A 22,401-nucleotide genomic window follows, 5' to 3' on the forward strand; every position below is an offset into this window, starting at 1 on the left:
TCAAGATCGTAAGTGAAGTTATATTATGCAGCTCTGTGGTCAAGACCTCTTATCCCGTCGTAACTCCGCTTATTCAGGAGGTTCCACCTGTGGGAGCTTTGCTGATTCAAGCTAACATAAATGCTTGTGGTTGACTAGATCTTTTTTTAAGTGCCCTCCAATCTCTTTCACTGTCAAAGTGTGCTTAAATTCCAGCTCTCTCCCTACGGCCCTTCCTATGGTCAGCTGGCAGTGTTGCTTTTGGTTTATGTGGCCGAGCAGCTGCATCATCTGGTTCCTGCAGTTCTGTTTGCAGACTCTACGTATGCAAACATTTTCTGCAGTTAAGGAAGTTTTCTCAAACTCTTATGAGTTATTTCCACACTGCTTCAAGACTTTTTTAAAAATGGGGGGGGGAGGCTAAAATGCAAAACATTCACTCATAGAACCACACCTAAGACTGCGCTCTTTCCCTCAGGGGAGATTTGTTGGATGGAGTAAGGATTTTGGGGTTGTTGTTTTTTTTTTCATTTTGCATGTCATGACTGAAGAGCTTCTTTCATGATGCCAGACAGGGATGAAGAGCATTAGGGTTTAGTCATCACCTTTTTTCCCCTTGCTGTTTACTCTTCCCCTGAGATTATCCTGGACAGTGAACAAATAGATTTTATTGCAGACTTGTTGCAGGACTATTTTATGTTGTTCTCTCACCTTGGAACTTAGAAGAGCAGAAACTAAAACCCTGCAGCATGTAATTGCAACGTTCCTACAAGTATTTTTAATAGCTTGCAATTACAGTACAAAGCAATTATATGTTCACATTGCGCATTACTTGTAGCAGGCATAAGACAGCTTTACTGAGGTGGTCTAAACCTATAAAATGATTGACAGCTTCCCTTCTCGATTGCGTGTCAGCAGGCCTCCACTTCCACAGTGGTTCATTGATGCTTTGACCACGACATCCACTCAAGGGAAAACAGAATTGGTGATCATTTGATACCGCCAGCTAACAGCCCACCCTGTAGAGAGTAAAACAGTTAGCATAGTGAGGATCTCTCTCTGACTGAGCAAACAATGACTGGTGATTGTTTCTTTGAGTTGCCCATTTTAACAGCATGTGGATGGGAGAGTTATGCAAGGAGCAACTACACGTGCCTCACTTTAAGGCAGTTTGGGTTGTAAAGGATTGTTTTTTGAGCTTGTGTTAATTATTACCGTGATATAATTTATCAGTTGCCCTATTAGCTGCTAAAACTCCAAAGAAAGTTCAAACTAACTGTGTACAGCACCACATTCAGTCTGATTGTAAATCATTTGAGCTGGAGGGAAGTTCGGTGATGTTGCCCTTGGAGTAAAGATATGGTTTAGGGCTTAAACACTGGAGAGCCTTCAAGACCTGAGCTGTATCCACTTTCTAGCACTGGCTTTTTCTGTATAACCAACTGCTACACCCTCTTCATAACTTCATTTATCTTAGGGGTGTTTCTCTTTCTCTCTCATGGGAAGCTCAAAACCAAGACTAATTATCTATCCAAAGGCAACATCTGTCCTTTATCAGCCCATTTATTTTTTTTGCACAATGATATTGATATATATATATATATATATATATATATATATATATATATATATATATATATATATATATATATATATATATATATATATATATATGCATGCGTGCGTGTGCGTGCGTGTCAGTGGGTGTGTTTGCTAAGAACAAATGAGCTGTTCGTGTATGGTTATGAATCGATATACAAATGGAAAAACTGACCTATTCCTGCCTGAGGAAAACTGGGTCATTTAGATCATATGAAGTCATTACTAAAGACAGTATTCAGAAAGCGGGACAAGAAGCTTAGTTTATTTTAGCTTTATTTGAACGTGAAACAAAGGAAAACAATTGCCATAAGTAGTAATGCTAATTTAGTAAAAACCGAGCTCATGTTGCATGCTTCTTGTCTAAACAATGGGCCGATATGCATGCAATACATGTAAGCACTGGGAAGTAAGTGGAAAAATACAGACTGTGAAAGGATGGCAGACATTCCACACAGTTTCAGCATGCATTGTGGAAAACCCCAAAATAAGAGCTTATAGAAGCTTTTGCTTCTATAAGAGCCCGTAGAGTGTTGGGGGGGTTTTTTTCTGTCTGATTTGTATTTTCAGAAAGAGTTTACAGTGCAGACGCGAGTGAAGGCCTCTTAAATGTTCACTCCAGGAGGCCGATAAAGATGTGGTGAGGCGGTAATGGGTAGTTTTACAGCACATCCATCTATTAACATAACCACGGTAGCTTTACCTTTAGGGTTGTTGGGGTGCTGTGGCCCATATCAGCTCACACTGACTTTACACAATAAACCAAGCCTCTTTAGAATTAGGGTTAAGTGGATGCATTTGGATTGTAGAGGTAACAGGATTCAAGTAGCAAGTTAAAAGACATGGTCATGTTGGTCTCACAACCTAATTTTCAAAGGCCAAGGTGTATAGGAAAAACAATCTTTTTTAAAACCAAGTTTGTTTGTTTCTTTTTTCGCAAGAAATAAAAAGTCCTCTTAAAGACAAATTATACATGTCTGTATGGCCCGAAGTGACCTCCTGCAGCCACAAAGCTAAAAGAAAGCCAAGGTGGATGGACAAGAACAAACTGTCTGTCATGCCTGCTAGTGATGGGATTTCCGGCTCTTTTTAGAGATCCGGCTCTTTCGGTTCGGCTCACTAAAAAGAGCCGGCTCTTTCGGCTCCGAACCGGCTCTTCAGGTTGTTTTGTTGCTTTAATTAATTTATTATTAACAATAATATAAAATTATGCACAAAAGGAATTACTAACGTAAAAACAAGTGGTTTTATTTATATATGTTTATATATAAATATATGCGGTGGCCCCTAGAGACAAAACACGTACAAACTCCAAAACACATTTCTAGCATGAACTGAACTTCCAAAGCAGAGCTACTAGATCACTTAAATTACACAATTGAAAGCATGTGTGTATTGTTTGTGTATTTATACACAGGCACTCATATATATATTCAAATAATTTAAAAAAAAGTTCATTTACCTGTTATTACCACACACCAAATCCGGTTGTTGGTACTTGCTGGCTTGTGTAGCCACAAGATAACAAAGGCTCAACACGGCGCCCAGCATCCTGGAGCACTTCTGTTGTCTTTTGTACGTGTTTTGAGTTTTTATGTGCTTCTGAGTTTTTATATGCTTCTGAGTTTTTACGTGCTTCGGAGTTTGTATGTGTTTTTACGTGTTTTGGAGTTTGTACGTGTTTTTACGTGTTTTGGAGTTTGTACATGCTTCAGAGTTCGTACGTGATTTGAAGTTTGTATGTGCTTTGTCTCTAGGGGCCACCGTAAATATACTTTTATTTATTCACTCCACATAAAATGTAATAAATAAATCATATAATACAAAAATCAACTATTCACATTTCAAGTTTTAACTATTTAAATTTTCAGCTTTTTCCTTTCACAAATTTTAAAGTGAAAAGAACACAAAACACTGCAAACCACAACACAATTAAATATAAATTATAATATGAAAACTAAAAGAACATGCATATTCTCTGTCATATGGACCTGCATGAATAAACTTTCTCAATCCTTTATCATCTGCAACCGAAAATAGTTGTGGATGATTACTATACCTTTCTAATGTTGTTATCCCTGTCTCTCTTTCTCTCTCTCTGGCTCTGTTCCTGTGCTACTGAGTGTAACTACCGCCCCTCCCCCCCTCTGCCCAGCGTAAAGCACAAGGCTCGCGTGCAGAGTGAAGCGGAAAAAAAGTGCGAGAGAGAGGCTGAGAGAAAGGAAAAAAAAAAAAACCCACGTGACGGCTCGCGATAAGGAGCCGGCTCGCGTCGTTCACGTCAAAGAGTCGGCTCTAAGAGCCATTTCGTTCGCGAACGACCCATCACTAATGCCTGCACATGTCCTGCAAAGCCATTAATCTCAGGAGCCAACCCCCTTCACTTTGACTTCACAGAACTGGTGCAGCTGTATTGAACTTGACATCAGTTTGTCCACACATCACTAAAACGGACAGTTTTCAGTCTCGCGTCCAGATGACTCCCAGACCGAACATAAGATTTGTGGAAAAGCTTAATTTTGGCCACATCTGTAAGGAATGAGAGGTGTGTTTTATTTTTGCTCTGTAGAAATATCCCTCGGAGATGATGCTCAGGACTTAAATTGGACTGAGGTGGACATGTTAAGACGTAGACCTGGTGCAGCGAGGGGGAGGTGGAGCAGTACACTGTCAGGTTGAGTTGCAGGCTGCCCTGCGGGGCATTCCTTCAGTTCATATGCAGCCAAAACGCTTGATGAAAAGTGCAAGTCCGTTAAGGACTGAGCATTTTCACAGGAATAATACTCTGTCACTCTGCCTTTCACACTCTCCTTATCCTCTCTGGCTTTATCTCATCTTTGCCCTTCCCTTGGGACATTCAAGTGAGAACAAGAGTGACGTTCAGCTCCACCTCAGATTCCGGTCAGATTCAGTGTGAAGCAATTTGACAACAGGCTGATTTACATCTCTCACTGTCTGGATTAGTCCAGCGCTAATGTTTAGCAGGATCTCCAGTTTCAAATTAGTTTTAGGTTAGTAGCATGTTAAGTTTAATAATTAGTGTAAACACAAAGCATTAGTTTGATGAACGATTGAAAGCTCACAAAACTAGTAAAGTCTACCTTATAATGGCACAAAAGGAAAAACCAGGCAATTTATGCTCATTCATTAGTTTGAAATATTTCAGTCTTGATCAAAGAGTAATACAAATCAAACCATAATCACACTCCCTTGATCAGAGCAAAAATGATGGTTTAGATGGGCTGGTCATCAAATCTTCTGCTTGATAAAATAAGCTCACCTAAGAGTATTAAATATGGATCAAAAACAAACATTCGTCCATGTGTAATGTAGTAAGAATGTGTAAAGATTAAAGTAATCAAATGCCTTTTGAATATGATTTGCTTTGCCAGGTGCTGAAGGAGTTAGGCACACAATTAAAACAAAGTGCTTCAGTATTAGCCACAGATCTAAAGGCAGTGAAGTAGAGCCAGTTATCTACCAATCAGAAATTTAGTGGTTCAGTCCTTGGCTCCTGTATTCTGCCAATTGCCCTTGATGCATCTAGTTAGAAAGTACTTATAAGGTGCAGAATAAAAGCACTGTGTGTGTGTGGTTTGTAGTTAAAGGCACTTTGAATACTCTATATAAGTTCCAGCTCATCTATCATTGCGTGTTTTCAGCAAAACATACCAAGGGAACGTTTACAGATGTGTAACAGGATGATTCCAATCCAATCAAAGCACATCCCTGAGAGCTACAGAAGCGAAACTGTTACTGTTGGTATATGTCATGTCCGCCTGTTTATCATGATTAAGTCAACATACTGTGTCCATAGCCCCCCTGGTGTCCCTCTGTCTAGCACAACAAAATCTCTCAAAGACACCATGGTGATATTTTGTTTTATCGGGATGTTTCAAAGCAGAATGTCCTGGCCACATGCACAGGAAGAGGGCAGGAGCTCTTTCATCTCCATGGGGCCTAGAGCATCTTGCAGTTTCTCACAGCACTGCTCACAACACAAAACATAACCCAGTACACCACATATTTTTACGCTATTTTATAGACTTCTTTTAGGAAATCCAAGTGGAAATTGCCCTTCTGGGTTGGTTTCTGCCACTGAGCATGAGCCTCAGAACCGAACAGATCACCCTGCAGTACTAAGTTGATCCAAGTGCAGACTCTGACCTCTGCCACATGACCTGTAAAACAGAGGTGCCCCTATACAAAGCAGTGAATCAAGCAGCGTAATCGCTTGGAGAGAAAGAATGAGGCCACTATGAGAGCGGTGTTTTTGAAATCCCTCAAGTCAGCGCTTGCTGTGATTTCTTTCCAGGGAAACAATACAAACATCACAAACTTTAATTACACGCATACTGAGCCGAAATGTACGTCACGAGGGCTGAGTCACAGAAGAAGCTGCATGTGTCAACTGCTTTCAAAGTGATGTCATCCGAGAAAGTACCACATAAGGAACAGGAAGAAATCCTGCTGTAATTGTGTGGATGCTTTAAGCATCCACACTATTGAGTTCCTGTTTCTCTTTATTCTTTATACTTTATTCTAGTTGCTTCCGTACACTTTTCGCCGTTAAACTACTTCCACAATTTTCAGCCGATTTTCACCGTTCAAATTTTAAACTATTCTGCTATTTTTGCTCTTTCCTGCTACGACTTTTGCTATTTTTAACTATTATACTTTTTAAAATATTCCACTTTTTTCCTTTAATTTGTCCCATTGAAATGAATGGGAAACTTCTGCAATTCTGCTAAAATTTGCTTGTTTTTGAAACTTAACTACTTCCTCATATTTTCACCTAGAACAACCATTCAAATTTTAAAATGTTCACAAATTATTGGGCTATTCAGGTATGATTCAGCTTTTTCAAATCTTTTACTGTTTTACTTTTATGCCTCTTAAAGTTTTGAGTTGCAAAATTGTGATTTTTCACAAAATACATGCGTTGTTATGGTTGCTATGCTCTTGGCTTCCAGTGTGCCACTGAAGCTTTTGCAGTCTTCTCTTCATGTCCGAACAACTGTTTGCTACTTGCTCAATTTTCACTCAACTTCCACAAATTATATATGAAAACGTAGGTATTTTTGCTGGCTTTCAGAAAATGTCACTATCATTGTTGTGGGATTTATAGAATTTTTGCAAATCTCCTCAGACCAACACAAGGTCTCAAAACTCTCCATATAAAGTCAATGGAGAGCTTGTTCAAAATCATCGCTGGATTTCTGTAATGAGAGGCATATTCGAATCGTCATATCTCCTTAACGAAGCGACTTTAAGACATGAGGCTTGTCCCCGAATATCTTCAGACACCCCTGACGCTCACAATTCAAGAATTTCTTTCTCACCTATTACCGTTCTGAAATGAGTTGGACTTGTTTGAGGGTAGGAAATTCGTCCTTCGCTCAGATTTCTTCAGATTTAAAACTCTGGAAATGAACCACTTTTTTCTCTCGTCATAACTTTTTGTTGGATTTCCACAGAGACCTGAAAATTTCCATGACTGTTCACCAAAGCCTGCTGTCTCTTACGGTGAAAGAATGATATCGATACTCCAAATAGATTTAGAGTTACAAAGCGTTGTTTGAGGGCAAGTCAAGGCAGTTTTTGCTTCGCTCTACTCAGTTATGGTGCATTAGAAGTCAAATATCTTTAATAATTCATATTTTAATGATAAATTGTAAACACTGGAAGATTCCCCCATCTCTTCTGAACAAAACGGTGTAAGAATGACCGCTCTAGCCCCTACGGTTTGGAAATTATGGTCATTTGTTTGAGGGGAGTCCTCACTATGAGAAATAGGCTGCAATAATCCTGTGCCTCTCTCTGCTGCGTGTGTAAAAAGAGGCACATGTTTTGGCGGGAAAAAGTACACAGGCTCTCTGATTGGTGGATTCAAATTCAGCAGCTCCCAGGCTGACCTAGAAACTTACTTCTCTCTCCCTGTGCATTTTTTTGCTGATTTTTTCATTTAACAAGTATATTTGAGGGACCCTCAGCATGTTCAGCATTTTTTCAGCTGTCCATTTTGCTTTTCCAATTTTTCTGTTTAACTGATTACTATTGTGCTAAATCATACTATTTCTGCTATTTTATAAGATTTGTGCCTAATATAGTATTTCTGCTAAATTACAGTATTTCTGCTTTTTATACTATTTGTGCTAAAACATAGTATTTCTACTAAATGTAGTATTTATGCTTAATCATACTATTTCTGCTTTTTATGGGATTTGTGCCTAATATAGTATTTCTGCTTTTTATAGGATTTTTGCTCAAACATAGTATTTCTACTAAATGTAGTGTTTATGCTTAATCATCCTATTTCTGCTTTTTATAGGATTTGTGCTTAATATAGTATTTCTACTAAATGTAGTATTTATGCTTAATCATAGTATTTCTATATATTTCTGCCAGGTCCCCAGGCAGCCAATCCTCTGTGAGGACTTAGACATTCAAATTTTCAAATCAGGGCCTGCACGGTTTCCCAGCCAATCATATATGTGTCCTGAGGCATTCAAATTTGCATATTGGGGCCTTCATGGCTTCTAAGCCAGCCAATCATATCTGAGGGCTGAGGAATTCAAATCCACAAATCAGGGCCTGCACAGCTTCCCAGCCAGCCAATCATGTATGTGGGCTCCAGGTATTCAAATTTGCATATTGGGGAATTCGTGGCTTCTAAGTCAACAAGTCATCCATGTCATATATCTCTAAAAATTCATATTTTAATGATAAATTGTCAACACTTGAAGATTCCCCCATCTCTTCTGAACAAAACGGTGTAAGAATGACCGCTCTAGCCCCTATGGTTAGGAAATTATGGTAATTTGTTTGAGGGGAATCCTCACTATGTGAAATAAACTGAAAGAAGCAGGTCTATGTCTCTGTGCTGCGTGTGTAAAAAGATGCACCTGTTTTGGCGGGAAAACGTAAACAGCCTCTCTGATTGGTGGATTCAAATTCAGCAGCTCCCAGGCTGACCTAGAAACTTAGTCCTCTCTCCCTGTGTGTGTGTGTGTGTGTGTGTGTGTGTGTGTGTGTGTGTGTGTGTGTGTGTGTGTGTGTGTGTGTGTGTTTAGTGGGAGAGAGAGGACCCTGCCCTTATTTGGCAGCATGTCATTGTAGGATTTAAATTGAACATAGTTAGACTGGTTGACTGGATTAGAGCCTGTGTTTGTGTGTCCCTCTGTGCATTTGTGTTTCAATAAGTTATTACTATTCTGCTAAATCATAGTATTTCTGGTACTTTTCGGTACTTGTGCTAAATACAGTATTTCTGCTAAATCATACTATTTCTGCTTTTCATAGGATTTATGCCTAATATAGTATTTCTGCTAAATTATAGTATTTCTGCTTTTTATAGGATTTGTGCCTAACATAGTATTTCTGCTAAATTATAGTATTTCTGCTTTTTATAGGATTTGTGCCTAACATAGTATTTCTGCTAAATTATAGTATTTCTGCTTTTTATACTATTTGTTCTAAATTATAGTATTTCTGCTTTTTATAGGATTTGTGCTTAATATAGTATTTCTGCTAAATTATAGTTTTTCTTCTTTTTATAGTATTTGTGCTAAAACATAGTATTTCTACTAAATGTAGTATTTATGCTTAATAATAGTATTTCTATATATTTCTGCCAGGTCCCCAGGCAGCCAATCCTCTGTGAGGACTGAGACATTCAAATTTTCAAATCAGGGCCTGCACGGTTTCCCAGCCAATCATATATGTGTCCTGAGGCATTCAAATTTGCATATTGGGGCCTTCATGGCTTCTAAGCCAGCCAATCATATCTGAGGGATGAGGAATTCAAATCCACAAATCAGGGCCTGCACGGCTTCCCAGGCAGCCAATCATATATGTGGCCTCAGGCATTCAAATTTGCATATTGGGGGAATTCGTGGCTTCTAAGTCAACAAGTCATCCATGTCGTATATCTCTAAAAATTCACATTTTAATGATAAATTGTTAACACTGGAAGATTCCCCCATCTCTTCTGAACAAAACGGTGTAAGAATGACCGCTCTAGCCCCTACGGTTAGGAAATTATGGTCATTTGTTTGAGGGGAGTCCTCACTATGAGAAATAGGCTGCAATAATCCTGTGCCTCTCTCTGCTGCATGTGTAAAAAGATGCACCTGTTTTGGCGGGAAAAAGTACACAGGCTCTCTGATTGGTGGATTCAAATTCAGCAGCTCCCAGGCTGACCTAGAAACTTACTTCTCTCTCCCTGTGCATTTTTATGCTGATTTTTTCATTTAACAAGTATATTTGAGGGACCCTCAGCATGTTCAGCATTTTTTCAGCTGTCCATTTTGCTTTTCCAATTTTTCTGTTTAACTTATTACTATTGTGCTAAATCATACTGTTTCTGCTATTTCATAAGATTTGTGCTTAATATAGTATTTCTGCTTTTAATAGGATTTGTGCTTAATATAGTATTTCTGCTTTTTATAGAATTTGTGCTTAATATAGTATTTCTGCTTTTTATATGATTTGTGCTTAATATGGTATTTCTGCTAAATTATAGTATTTCTGCTTTTTATAGGATTTGTGCTAAAACATAGTATTTCTACTAAATGTAGTATTTATGCTTAATCATAGTATTTCTATATATTTCTGCCTGGTCCCCAGGCAGCCAATCCTCTGTGAGGACTTAGACATTCAAATTTTCAAATCAGGTCCTGCACGGTTTCCCAGCCAATCATATATGTGTCCTGAGGCATTCAAATTTGCATATTGGGGCCTTCATGGCTTCTAAGCCAGCCAATCATATCTGAGGGCTGAGGAATTCAAATCCACAAATCAGGGCCTGCACAGCTTCCCAGCCAGCCAATCATGTATGTGGGCTCCAGGTATTCAAATTAGCATATTGGGGAATTCGTGGCTTCTAAGTCAACAAGTCATCCGTGTCATATATCTCTAAAAATTCATATTTTAATGATAAATTGTCAACACTTGAAGATTCCCCCATCTCTTCTGAACAAAACGGTGTAAGAATGACCGTTCTAGCTCCTACGGTTAGGAAATTATGGTCATTTGTTTGAGGGGAGTCGTCATTATGAGAAATAGACTGCAATGATCCTGTGTCTCTCTGTGCTGCGTGTGTAAAAAGGATGCACCTGTTTTGGAGGGAAAGAGTGCACAGGCTCTCTGATTGGTGGATTCAAATTCAGCAGCTCCCAGGCTGACCTAGAAACTCACTTTTCTCTCCCTGTGTGTGTGTGTGTGTGTGTGTGTGTGTGTGTGTGTGTGTGTGTGTGTGTGTGTGTGTGTGTGTGTGTGTGTGTGTGACAGAGAGAGAGAGAGAGAGAGAGAGAAAGGCTATTCATATCATATTATTTCTGCTTTTCATAGGATTTGTGCTTAATATAGTATTTCTGCTAAATTTAGTATTTCTGATTAATTATAGTCTTTCTACTAAATCATAGTACAGTATTTCTGCTTTTTATGGGATTTGTGCTAAAACAAAGTATTTCTACTAAATGTAGTATTTATGCTTAATCATACCATTTCTGCTTTTTATAGGATTTGTGCTTAATATAGTATTTCTGCTAAATTATAGTATTTCTGCCAAAACATAGTCTTAATTTAAAATTACAATATTCATAGTTCATCACAGTGTCTCTGGTAAATCACAATATTTCTGCTCTGTTGTATTATTTTTCTAAATCATAGTGTTTCTGTAATGTTTAAGTATTTTTGGCTAAATATATTCTTTCTGTTATCTTATACTATTTCTCCTAAATTCTTGTATTTTTGAGAAGTTATCATGTTTCTGGTAAGTTACAATATTTCTGCTAAATTCTGCTATGCTATTGTATCTCTGCCAAGTATTATGTTTCCTCTAAGATATTGCAGTTCTGCTAAGTTATTCCATTTTAGCAAAGTTCTTTTGCTTCTGCAAAGTTTTTACAATTTCTGCAACTTTTCAGCTTTTTCAGCTAGTTTTTGCATACAGCTTCAGCTTTAAAGCATCCACACTGCATTTTCGCAGGAAATGCAAATTTTTCTAGTTATTAAATGTTTTAGACAGTAATTTTGATACAGTGTATGATAGGGTAGCACAGCACCGAGGCTTTTAAAGTTTAATGTGTGCCACTGCAGCATCCTGTAGAAACCACTGTATAATTAAAGTTAAAGTAAAGTGTGAATTTACCTCTACAGTGTGCCCAGTGATACCACTGATACCTGGCATTATATTGCATGCCCATCTGAGCCTCAAAGCCACAGAGCTTACAGCTTATTGCAGTGACACGAAATGTAAAAAGCATGAAAATGCCATATGAGTCATATTGTATGTGGCTGCTTTCAGCAATTATGGGGATATTCAGAGGAAGGAATCAACTGCCATAAGCTCTGCCAGGTCAGTGTTTTTGATGGGCCCACTCTCACCACTCCATTGTACCTGTGCACTACCTACTTATCACCAAACAGCTGGCAGACAGAATTATCGCATAGTTAGTGAACGTAATGGGGCTTTTAGCAGCGAAAGAGACAGATATTTGCCCCAGGAGATGGTACACACAAACAGTGAGCTCAAAAGCAGAGACTAGTGTGCATACATAAACACACCAAGAAGCCAAAAATGGCTCCAAATAATCTTTTTTCATAACAGATTGATTACTATATAAACTATGTTTTTTTAAACATGTAAAATATGGTTGCAGATTTTAGTTTTTTATTCTGCTTGTTAGCAAAAATTAAGATACTAGCTGTGATCAGATCAGTTACTAAGCTGGCATGTTTTTTTATTGGACATGTGGCAGTGTAATCCTCAAAGGAAAAGCAAGTTTATCATATCCTTCCTTGCTCTGCTTTCATCGCAGATTTATGGCTTCTCGAATTTTTATGAGGTGTTACTTTTTGGTGAAAGGTGTGTTGCATCTGCTTAAAAAAAAGATGCTAGGTGTAATTGTAACAGAGCAGATTAAGCCGTTGGCTCAGCTGTTTGCAAACACACACACCATGTTCTGACTGAGGGATTTCTATGTTTCTGACATAAATGAAATCAGAAAATTAAACAGTAATGAGGTTTGTATGGTTACTGGATACAGCTGGATACAGCTGGCTGTGTGTGTTAGGTGGTGGCTAGCTACACAGCTACGGTTAGCATAATATAAACACATTAGCACAGTAAAGCTGGAGTATGGCTAACTTTCTTACACTCGATAAAAGTTAACGTGAGGGTTCCCGATGGTTAGGAACAAATGCCATTGCAGGGCAGGGTGCTGTAAACGGACCAAACTTCAGTCAGGAGAACAACTTGGATAATACATCCAGAATACGAGGTTAGTCATTCATTTATTGCTGCAAGGGCTACATCGTAAGGTTTTAAAAACGGAGCTATAAAATGAATAGTGGTAATAAAAACCCAGAAAAACCGACAGTGACTACTGCATCTCTCAGAGGCTTGTTCAGATTAAATAGAACAAGTTTAAAATCATTTAACTAACAACAGCCTTAGTTTGGACGCAAGTTTATCACGTCATCACTTAAAGACCGAATCCGGTTGTTCAGTGATGACGCGACGAATCCTACTTCCGGGCCTAAAGTAGTCTGCGTTCAATATGGATTTTGTGTTGTTAACATGTTTAATGTTTTGTATTTTCTTATATTTGATCTCAAAAAGCTCCTAAAACAGTCAGTGATCACTGCTGACCTCCCTCGGCTTTTATTACCGCTAATCATTTATTTAAGCTCAGTTTTTAAAACGTTAGGATGTAACTACAGCCCAGCCCATGCAGCAGTATATGAATGACTAACCTCGTATTGTGGATGGATTATCTCAGTTGTTCTCCTGGCTGAAGTTTTGTCCTTTTACAGCACCCTGCCATGCGATTACATTTGTTCCTGACCACCGAAAACACTCACGTTAACTTTTATCGAGTGGAAAAAAAGTTAGCTTGTTCATATTATGCTAGCATAGCTGTGTCGCTAGCGGTCACGTAGCACATCATTATATACCAGCTAGCCAAACTTCAGTAACCCTACAAACGTCACTGCTGTTTCGTTTTCTGTCTTCATTTATGTTGGAAGTGATAACAGAGATGTACGTTTTAATTTGTTTCCAAAACCCCGCAGTCAGGACATGCTATATTGTATTTAGATAGAAGCTAGCGAGCTAACTTCCTGCTAACTTCTAACTCCGTTAAATGTCATAAATTCCATTTTCATGGATGCCTGGATGTTAAACTCAGTTGTTACACCTGGTAGAGCAGAACGCTGATCATTTTATTAAAGATGAAAGACTTTAGACTGTTTTTCCAACTCTCAGTAATGCCATAGTGATCGTTGGATATATGGACCTGCAGCGGAGTTTAGACCCAGACACGGCTAGTGACGTCAGACTGAACAACCGGATTGCTACTCAATCGTAACCAGGGGTGGAGCTTAGTAAATGTGTCAGGTGCCTTTAGAATGTTGTCATAGCATTAATAGCATAAAACATTTTGTAAGATGCTGGCGAGATGCACACACAATTGCCGTGGCTTGCAGTGGATAAAAACAGAGGACAGAAAAGGAAAAAGAGATTATTTTCTAAGGTAAGGACTGCTCAGCAAGTGAGAGATGATAAAGTGGAAACGTAAAGGTGACAAGGCAGTGACGTTAATGTTAAACTTTTCTAAAAGCAGTGTGGACTTGTACTTCTGTTGCTGTTACAAAAGAAAATTGAATTATATATATATTACTTCAGTAAGTTTTTGCTCTGTAGTAGCATATTATCTTACTGGATTTGTAATAATTTTACTGAAGTAAAGAAATGCTCCTGTCACTGATCATGGAGATAAAAGACTGTTCCAGATTGGCATCCCTCCTTATTTATTTTGTCTAACTGGGTTTAGGAGACAATGGCATTGTACATGGGTATTTGTAATTCTTTTGGTGTGGTATAACAAAGCAAGTACTTTCTTACAGCCCATTCTTACACCAACCATGTTTAAACATTTTGCAGCCTGCCTCTAGACAAAGTCAACACCCTATAACAGAGACATGAAAATGTTTGTATCTTAGGATCTGGTGTTGTTTGTTATTTAGCTACAGAAACTATGCATCTATGTGTACATGTGTGTGTGAGTGTGTGTTTGTTTTAATTGTATTTTATGCTTGAAAGCACACTTGAATTTGTGTCATCCATCAGTAAAAAAAACACACACTGGCACTTTAATGCTTCTCTTTCCTGAAAAAAATTGAGACTTGTGCCATTTCAGAGGCTCCTGGAGACTGGGGAAAATTTGTTATTTTACAAAAACATGAAATTTTGAAATATAGAAACCAGGTTGATTGTTGCTAATGTGCCAAAGGCCCTTGAATACTTTTAATTCAAATGAATGTTGTCATAGTATTAACAGAATGAAACATTTTTGTAGGATGCTGGGAAGATGCATACACAATTGCTCTGGATTGCAGTGGAGAAAAACAGAGGACAGAAAAGGAAGAAGAGATTATTTTCTAAGGTAAGGACTGCTCAGAAAGTGACAGATGATAAAGTGGACATGTAAAGCTGACAGTCAGTGTCCACGTTAATGTTAAACTTTTCTAAACACAGTGTGGACCTGTAGATGTGTTGCTGTTCTAAGGTACCTGCTTGCTACTTAGTGTGAAATGCTTTCAACAGAAAAGTAAATAATTAGCTGTTATTCAAACGTTATTTATCACTAATAAATTAGGCCATGGTTAGAGGCTGAGATATGAAAGATATTAAAGGCAAAGAATTCTTGATTACAATTTATGGAAGACATTTGCAAGACAATAGATAGAATTGGCTTTGGTGCAAATTTACAAAAGATTTAAAATATATATTTGTGTGTGCGTCTGTCTTTGTGTGTCTGTGTGTGTATGAATGAAATTATTCTTGAATTGTTATGATATAGGCATTTAATTCAGTTACCAGATTTCAGATTCAGTTACCGGAGCTGTAAGAGTAACAATAATGGTAAGAGTAGCAGGTGCGTTTGGAACAGCATCAACAGGAGCAGGAGAAGTGGTAGGAGAAGCTGGAGCCATAAAAGTGACAGAAAAAGAAGGAGGACCAGGAGGAGCATGAGCATCAGGACGCACGGTCGAAACAATAGGAGCAGCAGGAACACAAAGAGGAGCAGGAGAAATGACGAGAAGAGTAGGAAAAGCGGCAGAAGTAGCAGGAGCTGCAGGAGCGACAGAAACAGAAGGAGGAGCAGGAGCAGCAGGAAATGTGTCAGGAGCGGCTGGAGATGCAGTAGTACCGATAGGAGCAGCAGGAACACAAGAACAAGCAGGACACATGAGAAGACAGAGCTGTAGGAGGGACACGAAAAGAAGGAGGAGCAGCAGTAATCATTAATAAATACAACATCATATCAAAATAATATGATGTGTTTCTATATCAGTCAGTGTCATTCAGCGTTTTATGTCACTTCAACGTTCAGCACTTTCTGAAAAGATGAAGAAATCTTTTCTCCTTAAAAATATTTCTGGGTCAAGTCAAACATGATTCTTTGTTTAAAGCTTATTGTATAGGTTTATTTTTAAATATTGACCCTTGAACTCTAAATTTTGGTTTGATTTAAAAACTGTTTGTCCCAGCTAAGAAATGTTACAAAAATTATTTTTATTATTATTATTATTATTTTGATCTCAAGCAGACCTTAAAAAAGTCATCCATGGATTCATTACATCATGCTTGGATTATGGTCATTTCCTTATCATGAGCTTCAGCTAAAAGTACGTCTGTCATGGTCTACATGCCTCTAGCGCAGATTTTTTTTGCTTTTCTTTTTTCTTTAATCTTGCTCTCTGTGTCTCTGTTTTGATTTCTCTGGAATGTGTATGCGAGTGCTTAAGTAAGTAAGTAAATTTTATTTATTAAGCGCTTTTCATAGAAAGTCACAAAGTGCTGTACACAAAGATTCAAATAAACAGAATGTTAAGTAACAAAACAGACAATATACGCAATATAAAAGGTTAAATGTAAATTTAAAAAAATTAAAAAGTGCTGATCAACAGAAGACTTGTTTAAACAGAAAAGTTTTTAACTGCTTTTTAAAGGATTCCACAGAGTTAACCAAACGTAGTTGTATTGGTAGACTGTTCCACAGCCTTGGGGCCACAGACTGAAAGGTTCTGTCCACTTTTGTCTTCAGTCGTATACGGGGTACAACCAACAAACTATCTGTGAGTGGAGACAACGAGCAGTGGTGTATTTGTATTTGGCATTGTATAAGCTTGGATAAATAACCTGGGGCCTGGCCATTTAGTGCTCTGTATGTCAAAAAACAAGAATTTTAAAATAAATTCTAAAATCAATTGGGAGTCAATGTAAAGAATATAAAATTGGAGTAATGTGAGCTTGCTTGCTAGAACGAGTTACTAGTCTGGCTCCTGCATTTTGTAAAGCTTGGAGGCAAGAAAGAGATGATTTGTCAAAGCTGGTAACAGAGCACTACAATAATCTAAACGGGATGACACAAATGCATGAACAATTGTTTCCAGTTCACCTAAGGAGACCGTATGTAGCAGTTTAGAAATGTTCCTTAAACGAAAGAAACAGGAACGAGACAAAGATTTTACATGTAAGTCAAGGCCCAGAGAAGAATCAAATGTTACTCCAAGATTTCGAATATTTGACTTAGCAGAAGGACAGTAAGAAGCAAGAACCTGACTGATTTTAGAGTGTAGCTCAGGAGGAGTTATGATCATGGTCTCTGTCTTGTTCGTGTTTAAAACAAGTTAGTTGCTAGAAAGCCAATCAGAAACCTGAGTTAAGCACTGGACTAGGGTGGACAGCCTATCCATCTGATGAGGCTTAACCTCCTAGGACCTGGCGTCCACATATGTGGACATCACATTTTGGGTTATTTAGACCAAAATACTAAACTTTGCTCTACGGGGGCCTGATATCCACTTACGAGGACATTATACTGCCACTGTTCTATCGAAATTTTAAACGAATATCCTCATATGTGGCTCTCATTTTTCTTAGAAACAAAAATTAGGTAAAAAAAAAAGATCTGGTAATTCTTTGTTTTTACATTCATCAGGTCCCAATCGGCCCAAATATCAAAGAGAAATTAAAAATGCATGTAATGGAAGAGTTCGGGTCATAGGAGGTTAAAGGACATATGCAGTTGAATGTCATCAGCATAGAAATGCTAAGAAATGTCACTAAAAGATTGCATAATGCCAGCTAAAGGAAACATGTAAAAAGAAAATAATTATGGACCCAAAACTCTGCCCTTTTCTGTAGAGAGCATTTGAACTGGGTCCAGAGGGCGTCCTAGAACAGAGATTAGGTAGGGTATTTGTGAATCTGTACAAGATTGTGACATGTTCTTTTAAATGACTGGAGCTAATAAATGAACAAGATTCTGTGCTAACTTTATTAGCTGTTCTTGCTCATTGCCTGCTGTGTTTGACATGACGGTACAGTCTGTTTTGTTAAAGAAAGCTGCATTGGGACTTTCAAATAATATACTGAGCTTTAAAATGAATAGTGGTAATAAAAACGCAGAGTAGTTTGGACCCCGGTTTATCACGTCGTCACTTAAAGACCGGATACCCAATGGCCCAGACTGTACCAGGTGTTTTGCATCTGTGCATTGCATTTTTAAGTGACCCACTAAGGACTGTCTGGTATGTTGTCCAGGTGGTCAGGAAAGCACTTTCTTTTAAGTGAGACCAGGTCTCAGAGGTTGAACCCACACATATGGAAATGAGCTGGAGAGAGCTGCTGAAAATCCTCTGTGTTCTGTGCATTTATCTATGTAAATTACTCACATTTATCACCTGTCTGCATGCACCTGATCACTGTGAGCCAAATAAATACCCTTGCTCAGGGATGAGAAATGATCTCATAAGAACACTGAGCTGTTTTTGTATTTTACATGGCTACTCATTGACTACTGCATTGTAACACATTTATTTGACATTCAGCCTGTCTCACCAACTCACTTTGTTTCAGTGCCTTTTGCACAGTTCCCTGTTCTTTCAGCATCTATGGCTGACCCACTTTCTCCAAAGATATCAGTGGAGCTATCAGTGGAATCAATAAACAGACCACAAACTGCATCGACGTTTCCATGATACAACACAGCGGCCTCATTGTTCGAAGGCGCTGACCTGAATTTGCTTCTTGTTTACTAAAGCATACAAGTAAGGTAGAATGAACATTTTTCTTTTTTTCTTTTGAAAACTAATAAATTTAAAAAAAGATTGATTGTATTGTAATTTAAAGGCATATTTCAAGAGAAATATGGTTGCAAGAAAAATCTTCACAAAAAGAAGATGAAGAGGTAATTTCATGACACAGTTCAGTTGTGAAGGTTCAAAAATTTCACAATTATATTAGCAGTTGTAAAATGTTGTTAAATATAGAAGTGGTAAATATTCAGGTGATAGAAAAAGTAACTTCCACGTCAAAGTAACGAGTCACGATTAACATCCCAAATTTTCATGCCTTACTGAGGAACTAGACGCACAAATTTATGTGCCATTTGAACGAGTCAAGAAATTCAATAGGAAGAGATTTGACAGTTCTAAGACATGATGCCACAAGGTATACGTCAAGTTTTTATTAACACTGGAATAAGTGTCTGTATATTTTTGAAGACATTTGAAGGAGTTTTGTTTCAAGCATTGTTTCAAGGTACCAAAATTTCTGAGAAGAAACAGAACCTAAGACAAAGAGATGACTCCAGCACTCCTCAGTGGGATGAAGCCTTCAGAAGAGCATTTCAGCATTGTATAAAGGAAAAACAACACCTGGAGAACATGGTTAAAGAAATGCAACAAATTTATGAAGCCAAGATAGATTCTGTTTTGCCCAAATTCATTGTTTGATTGTGGTAGGACTCGACTTAAGCGGTCAAAGAAGTGCAGGAGACTGATGCTGTCCAGTGTAGCAAGTGATTTATTCACCATTCTGTGGCCCAAGAATATTTACAAAGAAACAAATAAGAAACTCAACTCTATAATAAACTCAATTCAAATAAACATAACTGAACTTAAATCAACGGAAATTAAGGTCAAACTGCACACAGCTACACTGACCTGAACCCTTCTTCTGAAACACCTGAGTTCGTCTGCTTAAATAGTCCCCTTAATCAAACACTTTCTCCTCTGGACTATTCCATTCAGTAGGTAGGTGAGATGAACATGATTATATTCATCCTCTACTACTCCTCTTGACTGGCAACATAAACTCTGGTGTAATCAATACATATCACAACATTAAATCTATTTCTTTATAAACCCTTTAAAATCAACTTTATTAAATTATAAGAATTCTTCCCCTCCTGCCCTTGGTCTCTTCCTGTGACCTCAGATGAACCCAGAAGGTATAAAGCAGGAAGTAGAACTACATTTCCTCCTTTTGCTTCTGGAAGACAGGTAGGTAAAGGTAAGTTCAAACAATACAAATTAACAGTTGAAATAAATAACATGTTAACTTAACAAACTTGCATGAATTGATTTAAACCAAGATGTTATATTATATAATCTGTAAAAGTGCAGAACATAAACAAACCCGGGATAGTAGATGTTTGCCTATTGCAGATTACATGTGAAATATGGTTAAATCAAAACAAGAATGTTAACTAAGAATGTAGACAAATGGTCTTCTCACCCACTTTGTCACATTGATGATTTGACATAGAACATATTAATAATTGCTAACATTTAACAGCATTCATAATATTCCACATATGGCTTGAACAGGATGGCTGTCATTACATGGCAGTGACAGACTTCAAATCTGTCCTTTGGGTACCTGAGTGAGTGAGTTGATTCTGCACAATAATGGGAGGGTATAAAAGCGAGTCTGTCAACAGTCTGTCAACAGTTTGCATTTTGTCCAGATGTAAGGAGTGGCAGTCTGATTTTTCATTCTGAAGGGCTTAAACAATTCTGTGTATGTTTCTCTGCTTGTCTGTTTTGCTGTAAATAGTTCTGCTCAACATGATTAAGGCTTTGGCTCAGTTTTCAACTACAACTATATTGTAATTTGTGAAAATTTGTTTTGAATTGTTCGTAGAAACTACAATAGGTCATCCTAATAATTACATAGCTGTTGACAGTAACATTTGAATGTGTACCCAGCTGAAAGAGGAGAAAACTCAAGTGGAGAAGCAGAGAGAAATGAAGAGCATGAAGCTGAATACGAAGACCTGCAGTGCAAGCTTCAAGAACAAGACCAAGAGATACAGTCCAGGCTCCAGAACATGGAGAAGAAAAACGAAGGGCTTCAAGTGATAATGAATGAAGCGCTCCAAAAGAATGCACAACTGGAAAATGAGAAAGAAGAAAAGGAAGCTAAATACAAAGACCTGCAGGGCAAACTTTACGAAAAACACCAAGAGATGCAGTGCAAGCTCTAGAACACAGGTGTCGAACTCCAGGCCTCAAAGGCCTTAGGTTTTAGATGTGTCCTTAATCCAACACAGCTGATTTAAATTGCTAAATTACCTCCTCAGCATGCCTTCAAGTTCTCCAGAGGCTTCGCAATGAACTAATCATTTGATTTAGGTGTGTTGACCCAGGGTGATGTCTAAAACCTGCAGGACACTGGCCCTTGAGGCCTGGAGCTCGACACCCCTGCTCTAGAACATGGAGGAAAAAAAACAAAGGGCTTCAAGTGATGTTTAATGAAATGCTCCAAAGAAATGCACGACAGAAACAAGACAAGGAAAGACTGGAAGAGACAGAGAGAGATGCAACATCTTCTCTAAGACTTCCAGGGGAAAAATATTGAATTATGAGTATTTTACAAGGAAATAAATGACAAAAACATTGAAATTGAGTACAAGAAAAAAGAACTGGAGGAAATATGCACTGAAATGCAGAGTATAATCCAGGCAATGGTGAGAAAAGATACCCATTTGCAGGGAACTTAGCGCAGTATACAAATACTGAAATGCAAAAGGAGAAGTGACAACAGGAGAAAACCATCAAGACATCCCGTCTGCGCTTCAAGAACTGCAGAGGAGACATCAAGAGTTACTGGCCATCCATGACAATGTACAACAAAAAACACAACGACACGCACAATGAAAAGAAAGTTCAAGAATAAAAATATAAACAATTGCAAGAGAAAAACAAAGAACTTTGAGAAAGTATCAAGAAAAATAAGAAAAACTGAAGAAAAGGTGTAAAAAAAAAACTTTAGGTGCAGCATGAAGAGCTTTTCCAAGAGATGTGAAGTATCGTAGTGCAGAACAAAGATCTCCAAGAACTGTGCCTGAAAAAGAAGAAAAAGCACTTCAGGTTTTTCTGGAAGAAAGAATCTGCTGCTGCTTCAGTTCAGCCTTGACAAGACTCCACCCATCTTCCTCCAACAGGGGCAAATGATCCAATAATTCACTGTGCTTCAGAGTCGTATTCAATGTTAATATTGTTTAGAAACATTACTGATGGTACTGAATAACTTAAACTTTATTTTTTTATGACTGTATTAAAATGAGTTGACAGGCAATAGTTCTAGAATAATTCTCCTTTATTTGACAATAAAACTCAAGTAAAGTCCCACTTTAACCATTTGCTTTTATTTTATAAAGAAATATATGTATTTGTTTGGACTAATCCTTTTAAGGGTGCCAAATGAAACTAGAAAGTGCATTTTCTGAAGAAACTGCAGTGTGAATGCTTGAATCTGAATGTATGCATTGAAATGAAATAATTACTGAATTTAAGTTAAAAATTTTGAATGAGATAAAAAAAAAAACCCCGAATTTAACCTGAAAACAAAAGTGCTGAACTGCTAAAAGCTGAAGGTTACACAGAAGAAGAAGTTGGAAAAAAGCTGAAAATGTTTTAATTGTAAATTAGAAAAACCTAAGAAATGAGAAAAGAACATTT

This window comes from Rhamphochromis longiceps, linkage group LG13, assembly GCF_057381845.1.
Source record: "Rhamphochromis longiceps isolate RC_006_pf linkage group LG13, R_longiceps_female_GT1.1, whole genome shotgun sequence".
In the NCBI taxonomy this organism is placed as follows: Eukaryota; Metazoa; Chordata; class Actinopteri; order Cichliformes; family Cichlidae; genus Rhamphochromis; species Rhamphochromis longiceps.